Source organism: Schistocerca nitens, chromosome 2, assembly GCF_023898315.1.
Source record: "Schistocerca nitens isolate TAMUIC-IGC-003100 chromosome 2, iqSchNite1.1, whole genome shotgun sequence".
NCBI classification, from domain to species: Eukaryota; Metazoa; Arthropoda; class Insecta; order Orthoptera; family Acrididae; genus Schistocerca; species Schistocerca nitens.
Window position 1 is genome coordinate 419,100,218 of NC_064615.1, and position 16,233 is coordinate 419,116,450.

Consider the following 16,233-nt stretch of genomic DNA (forward strand, 5'->3'; position numbering starts at 1 on the left):
CAGTGAAGTCAACATGATTTATGGTGGCCTCGAAGGTGGACGTGCTTGCTAATAGAGCATGTGAGCACCATGTATGGCAGTGTATGCTCCCCAACGTGCTGTCATTCTGGCGACAACGACTACTTTTGACGGGCCCTCCATTCCTCCAAAAGCGCGGTTGTCAACTGTTGGGTGATTTTTAATGCATGTGTAGGATCTGCAATCCGATTCCCCTACGCATCCTACGTGTTTTCTAAACTAAAACTAAACTCCTCCCGAACACGACATGAAGACCCAACGGTACCGACCGGCCACCGTGCCATCCTCTGTCCACAGTCGTCACTGGACGCGGATATGAGGGGGCATGTAGTCAGCACACTGCTCTCTCGGCCGTATATCAGTTACCGAGATCGGAGCCGCTACTTCTCAGTCAAGTAACTCCTCAGTTTGCCTCACAAGGGCTGTGTACAGCCCGCTTGCCAACAGCGCTCGGCAGACCGGAAGGTCACCCATCCAAGTGCCAGCCCAGCCCAACAGCGCTTAACATCGGTGATCTGACGGGAACCGGTGTTACCACTGCGGCAAGGCCGTTGTCTCCTGTGTGTTTTTGATAGGATTTAAATCGGGGAAACAGGCAGATCAGTCCATTCGTCGAATACTTTCTCTTTCCGAGATGTCCTTTGCCGGCGGAATTTGATGTAGTCGCGTTCTGTCATCCATAACAATGTAGTCAGTGTCGAGTGCGCCCATGAAAAGACAGGTATGGGGACGAAGTACATTGTCGCTGTGACATTGACTGGTGCATGTACCAAGTTCGAAGATTGGGATATCAGTACCCCCAAGAAACTTAATGACTGCCCACACCGTAACAACTGGACCAACAATGCGATCACAGTCGACAATTTTCCTGGATACATTATCTGGTCCCACCTCTCACCATTTGAGAGCACTAAATACACCCAGGAAGATTGTCGAACATGATCGTTTTCGTGGTCCAAGTGTTATAGTGTGAGGAAGCATGAATTTGCATGGGCATAGCGGCCCAAAAATCTCTTAACACGGCATACTCACCGTTCAACGCTACTGTGACACTTTACTTCTTCCCCATGCGTGTCTTTTCAGAGTGGAATTCGGTTATGACTTCACTTTTATGGATGCTAATGCGCGTCAGTTTAGAACTGCGCATGTGGAGGATGTCTTTGATGGAGAGGATATTTGGCGAATGGTTGGGCCTGCCTGTTTCCTCTTCTTAAATTTGATCGAACACAGGTGGGATACATTAAGGAAACCTAATGCAAATTAGTTCATTTCAGCTGAAGAGGAGTGACATGCTAAAATCTGCAATCACAGATGTTGGAAAGACAAATATAGGCTGTAAGATAGAAATTGCAAAGACATACTGGGTAACAGAAGACATACTTAAACTGATCGACAAAATAAGGAAAGGTAGAAATATAAAAAACTTAAGAATGAAATTAATAGAAAATGCAGAGAAGCTGACTGGAAATGGCTTCATGAAAAATGCGAAGAAATCGAAAAGATATGAACATTGGTAGGAAAGTCAAAACAAACTTGGGAGAAATTGAAAGCAAGGACAACAATATTAAGAGTGCAAGGGAAATCCCTCTGTTAAACGCAGAGGAGACTATGTAAAAGTGGAAAGAGAGGTCGACATAGCAGAAAAACTTAGAGTCAATATGGGAGAGAAAGTGGGTCCAGTATAAGATTCAGAATATAAAACAACTTCACAACATCTGAGATCAAATCAGGCAGCAGAGGTAGATAATATATCTTCATAAATTCGAAAATCAGTGGGCAGAAGTGTCAAACTAAACGAGTGCTCAAGTTGGTGTGTTTGATATATGTGACTGGCGACGTACTATCGAACTTTAGGGAAGTATCAGTATTGGTACATGGAGCTTTCTAGTACACTCTGCATTGTTGACAGATGTATCAAAGATGGCGGCGATGATGTCATCCAAGATGGCTGCATATAGACTTGGCAACAGTGCATGATGTCACCCAAGATGGCGGTCGTGACGTTATTAAAGATGGTGGATTTTGGCGGGAAGTTTGAATTTTGGTGGGAAGATATGTCCATTGTGCTACCTCCACTAACCTAACCCCTCCCCCAGAAAATGGAGAGAAGTTCAAATTTCATCAGGACAATGCAACACACCTGTACTAACCGAAGAAAATGGTGGGAAGATAGGTTAATTGGGCTACCTTGATTACCTAAGTCATCAGACCGCCACAATTTCCTAGAGATTGGTGGGAAATTTGAATTTTGGCGGTAAAGAAAGGTATCTTGGGCTATCTCTACTAATCTAAGAAAATGGCAGGAAAGAAAGGGCACTTGGAGTACCTCAACTAACCTAAGACATCTGACTGCTGTCTCATCCTAGGAAATGGTGGGGAGAGGATTTGATCTGTGCTGGACATAAGTATTTATTTTGCATGCACTATTTATTTAAACAATTAGAAGCAATACCACAATCAAGTGTAGTCGACATGGGACCTGGAATCCAACGACCAATGCACAGTACCACCCTCAGAGAGTGCTGTTGTCCATTCCATGATTCAATCCAAGACAGTGGGGGAAAATAGCAGGAAACACTGTGGTTGCCATGAATTATGGATCTAGTATGCACTTCTGTTACCAGAGAGCACTGTTGTCCATTCCGTGACATAACCCAAGATGACTGTCTGGAGTGGAAAATGACAGCCTGTGCTGGGCTGCTGCAGAGAGGGAGGAGGGTACTTTATTTATTTTGGAAAACTTTATTTGAAGATGTATATGAGAGAGTACATATATCACACTGATGCAAAACACACACTTGAGGTCACGCCACACAACCTACAGACCTGTAAACTACCCCCTACATAACGCTCTGCAGACACACAAACAAATCCAAAATAATTTCAGTACAGACATGCAAACTGCTCCTAAATAATGCAGTAGACTGATGTGCAGGAACGAAATCAACTTGTAAACTTTCCAAATAAAGCATAGCAAAGCCTATGGACTCACTCTTAAAATAATGCAAAATACAGGCACAGACTCTGGTAGCCGCCCCCTGTTCATTAGACAGCACAAGAGGATATCTAACACGCTCCCAGAAGTTGGGATGCACCAGCACCCCCACGAGAAGTAACACACACGTTCCCATTTCAGACCTGCATGCATCAGGTGGCGACATACCTTTCATACTTAGAACTGCATGTGTGTGTATTTACTCCTGCTGACGTTATACCTATGGATACTGATGTCACAGACAGTGCTATAGAAATCTGTTCCAGGATTGCACAGGCTGCTTTCTCCCTAGCGATCCTAACTGAACATATGAGCTGCTTCCAGCCATGCACATCGGCCCCAGCATGGCAGACACCACGCCGCAAAACGTCGGCATGGCGACTCACGATCTAAAAGATTCTCAGTGTTATTCAGATGTCACATGGCTATGCAACATAAGAGCAAACTCGACATCTCGGAAATTGTATATTGTCAAATAAATAGTTGATGCTTGCTTTGTTGATGTCCCAGCTTGTATGCACAGAAATTCTTGCCATAACAGAACCTGTTTACGAACATAGCGTAGAATAACACCGGATGCATTCCTCTTGATGGCCCTAACGTTGCACCTCGTCCATCACATGTTACCCTTCCTGCTTTCAACATATGAAAACCTTCTAACTGCTATGTAGAGACTCCTATATCCCAGCACAAAGGAAGTCATGTGATTGGATTATTATGATAGGCTCTTATCGAATTTACCATCTGAATTACTGATGCAGCCAGTGTGGAAGCACCCTCCGCCTTTTCTTTCTTTCTGGAGACGAAACATTCAGTGGCAAAGAAACTATTTTACTCAGATCGCCATATTGCACTGACATTATACCTTGCAAAGCGCCCCTACATATTGTCAAATACAGAAAGACTCTTGCTCAATTACAGTGCTCTCCCACTGAGGATAGGAGGTTGAATGTTAGAGCGTGAAACCGATCTCCAAGCCGGCAATATATCACTGTGTACCATGTCGATGTAGTAAATATACACTTCCTATCCTGTCCATAAAAAATCAACTGTTTTCATTATTCGTACGTATACTGCGAAGACAGACAGCACTGTATATATTCCTGACAGCGGTAGATATTTCCATACGAATTCAGCAGTCATCCATCCCCGTCAGGTGACGACAGCGCCCTCAGCAAGCTGAAGTCACTCTCAGAACTGTCCTACAAATTCGAGCTCGCTTCCCCTCGGCACAAACACGTTACTGTTTCTAGTCCAGACCTGCTTGCTTCCTTGCTCTCCTTTCTACACCCATGACCAGACTCTGGGATTTTATTTATTTTCGCATGTTTTGCCGTAATATTACACCATTTTCGTGGTACTTCTCGACATCAAGCATACGGCAACATCCTGCCGATTGCTCACACAACGTAATTCCCAACATATGGACTGGAAATTATTCCTCCACAAACCCCAAACTTTAGCGAGGTGGAGCATGCTCTAGACCACTGATTAACTAGAAACTTGTCCCATCTGCAAAGACCTTTACGTAATAACTCGAAACAAAGAGAGGAAAATGGTATTTACACACATGAATACCAATGTTGGTGATGTAACAGACTCCAAATAATCCCTGTAATTTACAAAGTCCACTAAGGTATTCTATTCAATCTTCGCAAATTTCCACGTGATCATGAAAGCTGCCCAACACACACTAAGTATTAATTCGCTATTCTGCCGTCTAGAGGACGACACAGTTAACTCAGCTACATTCGTGCATTCCAACAGACGTTTGCATTTGGATGGCTCCTGTTGTTAACAGGAAACTTGAATCACCCCCACACAGCTCACCAGCGCTGCAGGCTGAGCACGCATAGGTAGAGTCATCCTACAAAATCAGTCACATATATATTTTATCCCTGTACTTATAACTAAATGTTACGATCGCAGTCTCAGTTGAACGACGTTCGACAATGAGTAAGGTATCGGAAATATACCCCGTTGATGGCTGTGGCTCTGGAAATGGAAATATCACTACCATTCTAATGAGTTGCTATACTCTTCCCTTTGCGATCACAGTACTCATCATCAAATCCATACCTTCCATTGCACTTGTCTGTACACAAACATATACCATATAAGCCTAACGCTCAAGGCAAACCTATCACACATACCCTACCACTAAGGATAATACTTCATCAATAACTGAACGCTGTCTATACGAAATAATGCTGACCGAAAATCAATGATGTATGGACATGTTTCATAAGTTTCTCCTGCGAGTGCTACCACTGTGTCTTAGAAAGAGTGGTTTATTTGTCATCCATCTGGAGCTCCATCGCGCATAAAAACCATCCATTTCTGGTTCTGCCTAACCATCTGCTATTACATCATGACACTTTGAAATCTGTTACTATACATCTACGTGACTACTCTGCAATTCACATTTAAGTGCTTGGCAGAGGGTTCATCGAGCCACAATCATACTATCTCTCTACCATTCCATTCCCGAAGAGCGCGCGGGGAAAACGAACACCTAAACCTTTCTGTTCGAGCTCTGATTTCTCTTATTTTATTTTGGTCATCATTCCTACCTATGTAGGTTGGGCTCAACAAAATATTTTCACATTCGGAAGAGAAAGTTGGCGACTGAAATTTAGTAAATAGATCTCGCCACGACGAAAAACGCCTTTGCTGTAATGACTTCCATCCCAATTCGCGTATCATATCTGCCACACTCTCTCCCCTATTACGTGATAATACAAAACGAGCTGCCCTTTTTTGCACCCTTTCGATGTCCTCCGTCAATCCCACCGGGTAAGAATCCCACACCGCACAGCAATATTCTAACAGAGGACGAACGAGTGTAGTGTAAGCTGTCTCTTTAGTGGGCTTGTTGCATCTTCTAAGTGTCCTGCCAATAAAACGCAACCTTCGGCTCGCCTTCCCCACAATATTATCTATGTGGTCTTTCCAACTGAAGTTGCTCGTAATTTTAACACCCAGGTATTTAGTTGAATTGACAGCCTTGAGAATTGTACTATTTATCGAGTAATCGAATTCCAACGGATTTCTTTTGGAACTCATGTGCATCACCTCACACTTTTCGTTATTTAGCGTCAACTGCCACCTGCCACACTATACAGCAATCTTTTCTAAATCGCTTTGCAACTGATACCGGTCTTTGGATGACCTTACTTGACGGTAAATTACAGCATCATCTGCGAACAACCTAAGAGAACTGCTCAGATTGTCACCCAGGTCATTTATATACATCAGGAACAGCAGAGGTCCCAGGACGCTTCCCTGGGGAACACCTGATATCACTTCAGTTTTACTCGATGATTTGCCGTCTATTACTACGAACTGTGACCTTCCTGACAGGAAATCACGAATCCAGTCGCACAACTGAGACGATACCCCAAAGGCCCGCAGCTTGATTAGAAGTCGATAAGAAGTTCAAACCTCCTCGACAATGGCGCATCTCGAGTAATCTTGTGTACTTGGATGGTTGAGGACTTGGCAAGCTCCATTCATTCAGGAGAGATGGAGTGTAGTGGCCTACTTCTGATCAGTTGCAGATTAAATCGGTGAGGGTGCTGAATGGTGGGTTGGTCAATGACAATGTGAGGAGGGTCTTTCACTCTCTAATTGATAATGCTCTGTGACTCACAGAGAGAGATAGATCGTAAATTAAGCAATATGCTCGAAGTGTTACAAATATGAAGAGCATTGCCCGACATTCCTTGATGTGTTCGGAAATTAACAATGAATGGATGTACTGCACTGTGATACAATGTTTAGAAGGGGTGGTTTAGCTATGCTACTGAAATTGGGAAACATTATGTCACATAATTAGTCAGTGTTGGAATTACTGTAAAATTGCTAAACTTGTTCTCACTATCAACTGTGGTGCTTATTATTAGAGTACATCGATGGTGTCTTTTCCATCCCGTCCGTCCACTAGCACACTGTTGGTTACGACATAATGGTTGACTGACAGTACTTGTTTGAGTTGGAGAAGGAATTTTGTGTGTGTATGTGTGTGTGTGTGGGGGGGGGGGGGGATGGGGATGGTGAAGCCTTATTGGGATGGCTAGCACCAAATCAGAGATTGCATACATGACTGTAACATGAGGAATCAGTCGAAACGGAATACAGAGCCATCAGCTATTCGGTCAGAGTGAGAGATGTGTTTAAATGTAGTTTGGAAACCCACGCATATGCCGTAAAAATCTTCCAAATTCCTTATGTTGTAAATGACTTTCATTTAAAATCATCCAGTGTGTGCGGTGTGTTATGGTAACAGCAGTAACAATATGGTTTACACAGTGTGACGCATAGAGGTAGCCCAATTGAGCTATCTCCACTCCAAAATTCATACTTCCCGCCACAGGGGCTTGGCAGTGGGTGTGTGACACTTTCCAGCCACCTTGGGTAACGGTACTCACGTCATCAACTGACGTCCTGGCAGCCATCTTGAATGACCTCAACAGTGTCACAGTCTGCCGTCTTGGATAACGGTACTTTGGGGCTATGTGCTTGTTGTCTGTGAGAGGCAGTGCATCAGAACGTCTTAATGTCAGTTTAGAACCTGACACAGACGTCGAAGTCGTGGCAGAAAAACAAAATATTTGGCAGTGTACAAAGGGTGTAGAGCAGAAAAAAATAATGTTTCAAACAACGAGACAGGGCCACATTGGGCATCTCTTGCCACTTACAATATATTCCACGGGATATGATCATCCTCCTAGAGTACAGATGATGGAACTTTAAAGTGGTATGGGCAGTTGATCAATACCTGTATATTTAATAGGATCATAACATGTGCAGGAAGCCAGCATGCATCCTGTATTTGTTTTCGATATATGGGAGGAGGGAGATGAAGTAAAAATCTTATCTGATTCTCTATGAAGTTAGTTGAGTTTTTCTCTGATGGATGATACAGAATAACGAAGATAGAATATTGGGGGGATAGATGTGAATGGACGTGGATCTGTAGTACTTTATAGTTTAGCGGTTCACCACAGTGCAGTAGCAAAAATCCTTGTCAATCCCTCAGTTCCCTTTTCCATCGAATGGTCAAAAAACAGTCCTGTCACAGCTTAGGCTGTGTCTTCACGGTACACAGAAGGTGGTAGTTATAGTTTCCTCCGACTTCTACTTAATTCCGACTTATATTTGAACTATCACATGCCCAAAGCTGCAGGGATGACAGCGCAGAGTCTCAAAGGGCTGTTGCAGAATGCATATGACTACCTAAAGCGAAGCTGTAATTTTACTGTACCAGACAGGTTCCAGAAATGTGACTCATTACGAGATACGAGAGTGCCAAAAATATGATTCACTTGTGGCTGTGATCCGACGCAGGTAAGTGCTTGAATAGAGGGACTTGATACCAAACCCCTGACAGCATTTGTAGGAGATAGTGTGGCATTAGAGATCTGAAAAGCTTGTGTACATTTCTTACGACCTCAATCATCACACCATCTACTGTTTGTGATTCTTCTCAATCAAACATTGCCTACAGCCTAGTGGGTATATCACAGACCCTCTGACATCGCATTGGGACAGAATGCATTACAAATACTGGAGAAATATCTGGCGATGGTGGTGTAAGGGGGGTTGCAAATACCGATTTCATACCATGCTCCTTAGCTGAATCAATTTCAAAATTCAGCAACTTTATGACGAGGTTGCATCGTGGGATGGTCTGATAATATACACTCCTACGATCACCGGCTCGATATTTGTCCGGAAAAACCATGTGATTAGTAAGTAATGCCATACGTGGATTTTTAAAGCAGAAAGTTGTGTGCCCTTGTAGAACCAAGACTGCTCGTGACAGTAACATACAGTAGTTGTAGGGTTTGGGATTTTTAACATCTGGCGACTTGTAAAACAATTAAACCTCTCTTTCTAAGACACATTGATAGCACTCGCAGGAGAAACTTGTGAAACATGTCCATCCGTCTTTGATTTTCGGTCAGTATAATTTCGTATCGCCAGCGATCAGTTATTGCTGAAGTAGTAGGGGGTTTGTGATAGCTATGCCTTGAGCATCAGGCTCATGAAGTATGTGTTTGTATATGGACATGTGCAATGTAAGGTATGAACTTTACGTCGAGTACTGTGATAGGAAGAGGAAGAGTATGTCAAGTAATAAGAATTTTACTGGTATTTCTATTTCCAGAGCCACAGACGTCATTGTTGAATGTCATTCAACTGAGACTGCGATAGTAACATTTAGTTATAAATACAGGGATAGAATATATATGTGACCGATTTTGTAGAATGATTCTGCCTATAGGTGCTCAGCCTGCAGCGCCAATGAGCTGTGCCGGGTTGGTTCAGGTTTCCCATTAATGGCAGGAGCCATCCAAATGGATCAGTTTGTTGGAATGAAGTAATGTGGCTGTGTTAAATGTGTCGTCCGCTAGACGGCAGAATAGCGAACTAATACTTATTATGTGTTGCGCAGCTTTCGTGATCACATGGAAATTTGAGAAGATTGATTACGGACGTGTGTTTGTACTGCACCATTATTCTATCCCATGTATATTGTTTGGTTGACTGCTTCTGCACATTTCGAGCCTTTATTTAGTTGTGGGGACATGGATTGTGGTGTGTGCATCTATCAGGTGAATGACACATTTGCCTGTTCTCTAGATATGAGAAACCCCTTAGTGGACTTTGTAAATTACAGGGATGGTTTGGAGCCTGTTACATCACCGACATTGGTATTTGTGAGTGGAAATACCATTTTCCTCTATTTGTTTCGAGTTCTCACGTAAAGTTTTTCGCAGATGGGACACGTATCTAGTTACCTGGTTGTCTAGAGCACACTCCACCTACCTAAATTTGGGGTTTGTAGAGGAATAATTTCCAGTCTATATGTTGGGAATTATGTTGTGCGAGTGATCAGTAGGACGCTGCCATGTGCTTGATATCGAGAAGTACCACGAAAATGGTATAATATTAAGGCAAAACATGCGAAAATAAATAAAATCCCAGAGTCTGGACATGGGGGTAGAGAAGCAAGCAATCAAGCAAGCAGGTCCAGAATAGAAACAGTAACGCATTTATGACGAGGGGAAGCGAGCCCCAATTTGTAGGACAGTTCTGAGAGCGACTTCGGTCCGCTAAGGGCGCTCACCTGCTGGGGGTGGATGACCGCCGAATTCGCATGGAAATAGCTAGTGCTGTGACGAGGATGTACAGTGCTGTCTGACTTTGCAGTATATGTACGAATGATGTAAAAGAGAGATTGTTTATGGCGCAGGATAGGAAATGTATGATTGCTACATCCACATGGTACACGGTGATATATTGTCAGCTTGGAGATCGGTTTCACGCTCTAATATTCAACCACCTGTCCTCACTGGGAGAGCAGGTGAATTCAGTAAGAGGTTTTCCATAGTTGACAATACGTAGGGGCACTTAGCAAGGTGTAATTGTCAGTGCAATATGGCGATCTGTGTAAAATACTTTCTTTGCCACTGAAAGTCTCGTCTCCAGAAAGAAAGAAAAGGCAGAGGGTGCTTCCACACTGGCTGCATCAGTAATTCAGAGGGTAGATTCGATAAGAGCCTATCATAATAATCCAATCACATGACTTCCTTTGTGCTGGGATATAGGAGTCTCTACATAGCAGTGAGAAGGTTTTTATATGTTGAAAGCAGGAAGGGTAACATGTGATGGACGGGTTGCAACGTTAGGGCCATCAGGAGGAATGCATTCGGCGTTATTCTGCACTATGTTCGTAAACTGTTTCTGTTATGGCAAAAATATCTGTGCATACAAACTGGGACATCAAGAAAGCGAGCATTAACTATTTCTGGGACACTATACAATTTCTGAGAGGTCAGCTTGGCCCCTAATTTACATAGCCATGTTCCATCAGAATAACTTTGAGAACTTTTTAGATCGTGAATCGCCACACGGACGTTTTGTGGTGAGGTGTCAGTCATGTTGCGCAGGTACGCAAGGCTGGACGCAGGTCCTATGTTCAGTTAGGATCGCTAAGGGGAAAGCAGTCTGTGCTGTTCGGGATCAGATTTCTACCATGCCGTCTGTTATGTCAGTATCCATAGGTATAACATCAGCAGCGGTAAACACACACATGCGTGGTCCAGAGGATGAATTGGCGCTTATTTAGATAGACATGTGATGTCAGTATAACATTCTAAGAACTTGCACATACTGTTGGCAGCTAAGTGAGGGAGATGGCTCACGCTGGTTTGCATCCAGTGTCGAAGAGGTCTGCAAATAGGTCTTTGCTCCGGTCTGGTCACCTCAGCAACGGTGCCTACGTGAACACATATTTCAAGAGGAATTTCTCAGGTACAAAGTATGAAAGGGATGTCCCTACTTCGTGCTTTCAGGATACATACGGGCATCTGTGCATCACTTCATGGGGAATGCCGGTGCATTCCGAATTCTGGGAGTGTGTGCAATAGCCTCCTGTGCGGTGCAATGGACATGAGGTGGCCGCCGTTGTCTGCATGTGTCTGTTGCATTATTTTAAGAGTGAGTCTGTAGTCTGTGATATGCGTTATTTGGACAGTTTACGAGTTGATTTCTTGTCTGCACATCAGTGTACTGCATTGTTTAAAGCATTTTGCATTTCTGTATTGTAATTATTTTGGTAATTTATGAGTTGTTTTTCTGTTTACAGAGCATTATTTATGAGTAGTTTATAGGTCTGTGGGCTGTGTGGCGTGACCCCAAGCATATCAGAGAGTGTGTTTCGTATCAGTATGATAAATATACTCTCTCAAATCCATCCCTAAATAAATTTTTCCAAAATAAGTAAAGTACACTCCTTCCTCTCTGTAGCAGCGCAGCACAGGCTGAGTCATTTTCCCCTCCAAACAGTCATCTTAGGTTAGGTTACAGAATGGATGACAGCAGCCTTTGGTGACAGTAGTGTTTATTAGGTCCATACCTCAAGGCAACCACACTACTTCCTGCTATTTTCCCCCACTGTGGGGGACAGCACGCTCTGGTGGTGGTACTGTTTACTAGGCTCAAATGGCTCTGAGCACTATGGGACTCAACTTCTGAGGTCATTAGTCCCCTAGAACTTAGAACTAGTTAAACCTAACTAACCTAAGGACATCACAAACATCCATGCCCGAGGCAGGATTCGAACCTGCGACCGTAGCGGTCTTGCGGTTCCAGACTGCAGCGCCTTTAACCGCACGGCCACTTCGGCCGGCTGTTTACTAGGTCGTTGGACTCCAGATCCTTTGGCGACTACACTTGATAGTGGTACTGCCTCTAATTGTTTAAATAAATTGAGCATGCAAAATAAATACTTACGTTCCGCACAGGTGAAGTCCTCTCTGCACCATTTCCTAGGACGAGGTGGCATTCGGATGACTTGGATTAGTGGAGGTAGCCCAAGTACCCTTTCTTTCCTGCCCCTTAGGTTGGTAGAGGCGTGTAGCATTGTCCTGATGGAATTTGAACTTCCTGCCATTGTTTTTGGGGAAGGGGGTTATGTTAGTGGAGGTACCCCAATTGACTTATCTTCACACTGAAATTCCAACTTCCTGCCAAAATCTGATATTTTGAATAACGTCATGGCCGCCATTTTGGATGACATCATGCGCTGTTGCCAAGTCTACACGACTCCATCTTGGATGACGTCATCACCGCCATCTTTGATACATCCGGCAACAATGCAGAGTGTGGAAGAACCCTCCTTGTCCCAATACTAGTATCATCCACTTAATTTCGATGTCAAAGGGCAGATAAGTGCGAGAACGATCGGAAAGCCAGCTTAATAGCTCATGGATCGTAGTAGTTTACAGGAATCATACACAGAGGACTGGAAAAGGAAACTGAGAATATGTTTGATGGCGATAATTTTGTCATTAGGAAAGGTAAAGGCACAAGATGCAGTTCAGACGTTGTTCTGGGTTTCGGAAGCAAGAGCGGTGGTAAATCGATACCTGTGGATAGGACTTGTCAACCTGTAAAAAACGTTCAACAATGTGAAGTGGTCAAGATGTTCGAAATTCTGAGAAAAATTGGAGTAACCTAGAGGGAAATATGGGTAACAAGAGATAACAGTAAGATTAGAAGACGAGGAAAGAAGTGCTTGTATTAAAGAAGGTGTAAGACGGTGATGCAGGCTTTTACCCCTGGTGCTCAAGCTGTAAATGAATCAATGGGCAAAAAAAAGAAACATTCAAGAGTGTGATTAAAATTTGGATTGAAAGGATATCAGGGGTAAGATTCGCTGATGAAGTTGATATCTCTATGAGGGCGAAGGAGATCTGTGGATCTTTTGATTGGAATGTTCAGTCTAACGAATACATAGTATGGATTGAGAGTAAGCCGAAGTAAGACGAAAGTAATGAGAAGTAGCATAAATGAGAACAGCGAGAAACTGAATATAAAAACTAATGATCACGAAGTAGACGAAGTTAAGGACTTCAGCTGTCTTGGAAGCAAAATAATCCACGACGAACGAAGCAAGGATGACATAAAAAGCAGGTCCGCCAGAACAAAGAGAAGATTCCTGTCCAAAAGAATTTACTAGTATCAAACATAAGCCTCAATTTCTTATCTAAGAATGTAATATAATGCACAGTATTGCACGGTAGCAAATCATGGATGGGGGGAAAACAGAAAGAAAGAGAATCACAGATTTGGGATTTGGTGCTATGGATGAATGCTGAAAACAAAGTGGACTGGTAAAGTAAGGAGTAAGAAGGGTCACCGTAGAATCGGCGAAAGAGGGAACAAATGGAAAATACTGAAAAGAAGAAGGTGCAGGATGTTAGACAACTGTTAAGACGTCAGGGATTAAATTTCATGCCACTAGAGTAAGCACTAAAACTGTAGAGCGTAGTAGAGACTCCTTGAGGACTCCTGCCTTACCGTGGCGAGAAGGTTCGTGAACTCTGCAGTGACCCAGAAAGCTATCTTGCAGGGATCGCATGCTCCTGGTAGAAGCACCCTTGCCAGACAGACCTTTTGCCTGGAGTCAGACGGAGAGCAGTCCACAATGTAAGTAGAGCAGGGGGAAGCTCTTAGGCGTAGGGAAGCTGACTGTCCAGGAGGAGACAACTTTGATTAAAACCAGGGAATACACCCTACAAAACGTGGGGAGATGGATACATAGAATTACTGAAGGCAACCATCTAAGGGAAGACAACCCTTAAAGATAAACAAGTGTGTTTTGATATGTGGAAGTCCCACGACCTAGCTATACCGGTTACATATCCGTATTTTGAAACGGAGGAATTACAACATTACTCGAAAAAATGAAATAGAAGAATGGAGTGATGGCTTGATGACGACGAAAGCGGGGAAAATGATTAAAAATAAAAGGAATGGGAAAATGTTGAAAACTGCATCATGGAATGTTAAGGAATGAGCAATAAAGAACAAATAACGAAGGATTTGAACACTGCAAAAATTCATGTAGCTGTAATATCAGAAACAAAGAAGAAACTTCAAGGCAACTACTAAAGAAATTAACGATTATCTTATGATACACAGTGGAATAACTAGAACTGAATGGGCAAGTGCTGCAGTTGCCGTTGTGATCAAAAGTACTCATAGAAAATGGTTGCAATCCCATAAGTTCACAAATGAAAGACTGATACATTTAAAGTTGAAGATAATGGGGAAGCTCGTGAATATAATTGTTATATATGTGCCAGAGAAAGGAAAGAGAGAAGACGCATGCGCATACTACGTGTGCATGCTGACGTCGATTAATGAAATATCTAAAGCACAATATTTAATAATTGCATGAGATTTCAATGCGAGGATAGGTAAATCTATCATTAAGGGAATAGTGGCTCCACATTGAGAACTTACTAAAACTGTAACAGAGATCAGTTAAGAAATTTTTCTGCCTTCAATCACTTAAGGACAACAAATGGTTTTCTTCCCTCCTAAAAAATTTATAAATTTACATGGGCTGCTAGTCATGCTAGATATGTAATAGTCTATGTTATCGCAAATGAGAAAGACAGCCAATTAATAGAAGACACCAGAGTGTACATTTAGTACCGACCTTTTTCTGGTAATATCAAAACTACGAATCACATTGTATAATAATAAAACCACACTCAAAAAGCAAACACGAGAAGAAGCATGTGGAATACATTTACTTAAAAATCCGAACATTAGACGGCCATACAGAAAACGTTTAGATGAAGAACTAAATATGTACAAGAAAAAAAGACCATTAATGAAGAAATAGTAAGAATAATAGACATAATTGCTAGTGAAGGGAAGCGATAAGGAAAATAATAAAACATAAACACTAAAGGAGAATGCCATACTGAACCTAAGAACTACCAGACACCATAAAATGTAAGAAACAGGCCTACCTGATGTATCTAATGTCAAAGAAACAATATTACTATACCTAGTATAAGCGACACATCCCAGAGGCTAAAACAGAGTCAAGACAAATGCAACAACGGAGATGCGAACATTTTCTGGGTGAAATGGACCACGATGTACATGGAAACTGAATAAAACCTATAGGATGCTGAAACAGCTTAATGAAGATGGAGATACGGTTCATATTAACCCCATTACAGAAAATGAGTGGATAGATTAATCTAAAATCTGTAAACAGGTAATGACGATAATGTGAAAACGGCAGTTAGTTACGAGGATGTTGATCTTATATCAATGGAAGAACTAAAGGTTATGTTAAGAAAATCTACAAACAGAAAATCCCCAGCGGAAGACAATCTCAATATGTAATTATTTAGATATGCTTCGGAACCATTACTCACAACACCATTGAGCTTTGTAAGTACTTGTTGGAAATACAGCAACGTATCAGGGAACTAACAAACAGCAGTTGTTACCCCATTATTTAAAAAAAAAGGGGATCACAGAAAATCGAGGTATAAGTCTTATGAACTCTGGATATACCAAATATGCAAAAACAATTACAAAAATATGAGAGGTACTTTCGAAAACGTATCTTACTAAAGAACTGAACGGGTTTCGGATGGGAACACAGTGTTTCTCCAATCTCCCAAATTACTGAAGAATATAGACATACAATCGTCCTACATACATAGCTTCTATCGACTATGAGAAGGCCTTTGATAAAGTTAAGAGGTAAATTACGGAAAACTTTCGAAAAGAATGATGTACTCCATATCTAATAAGTACAGTTCAGTGTGTCTATACACAGCAAAATCAACTACCAAAAGGATATCCGTTTGCGAGAAACATGTTTTAAGGAATGG

General features: G+C 42.3%; 1 pseudogene; it reads right to left on the bottom strand.

Annotated features, from left to right (window-relative positions):
- Positions 1–456: 456 nt before the first annotated feature.
- On the bottom strand, positions 457–574 carry LOC126238656 (5S ribosomal RNA; annotated as a pseudogene).
- Positions 575–16,233: the final 15,659 nt, after the last annotated feature.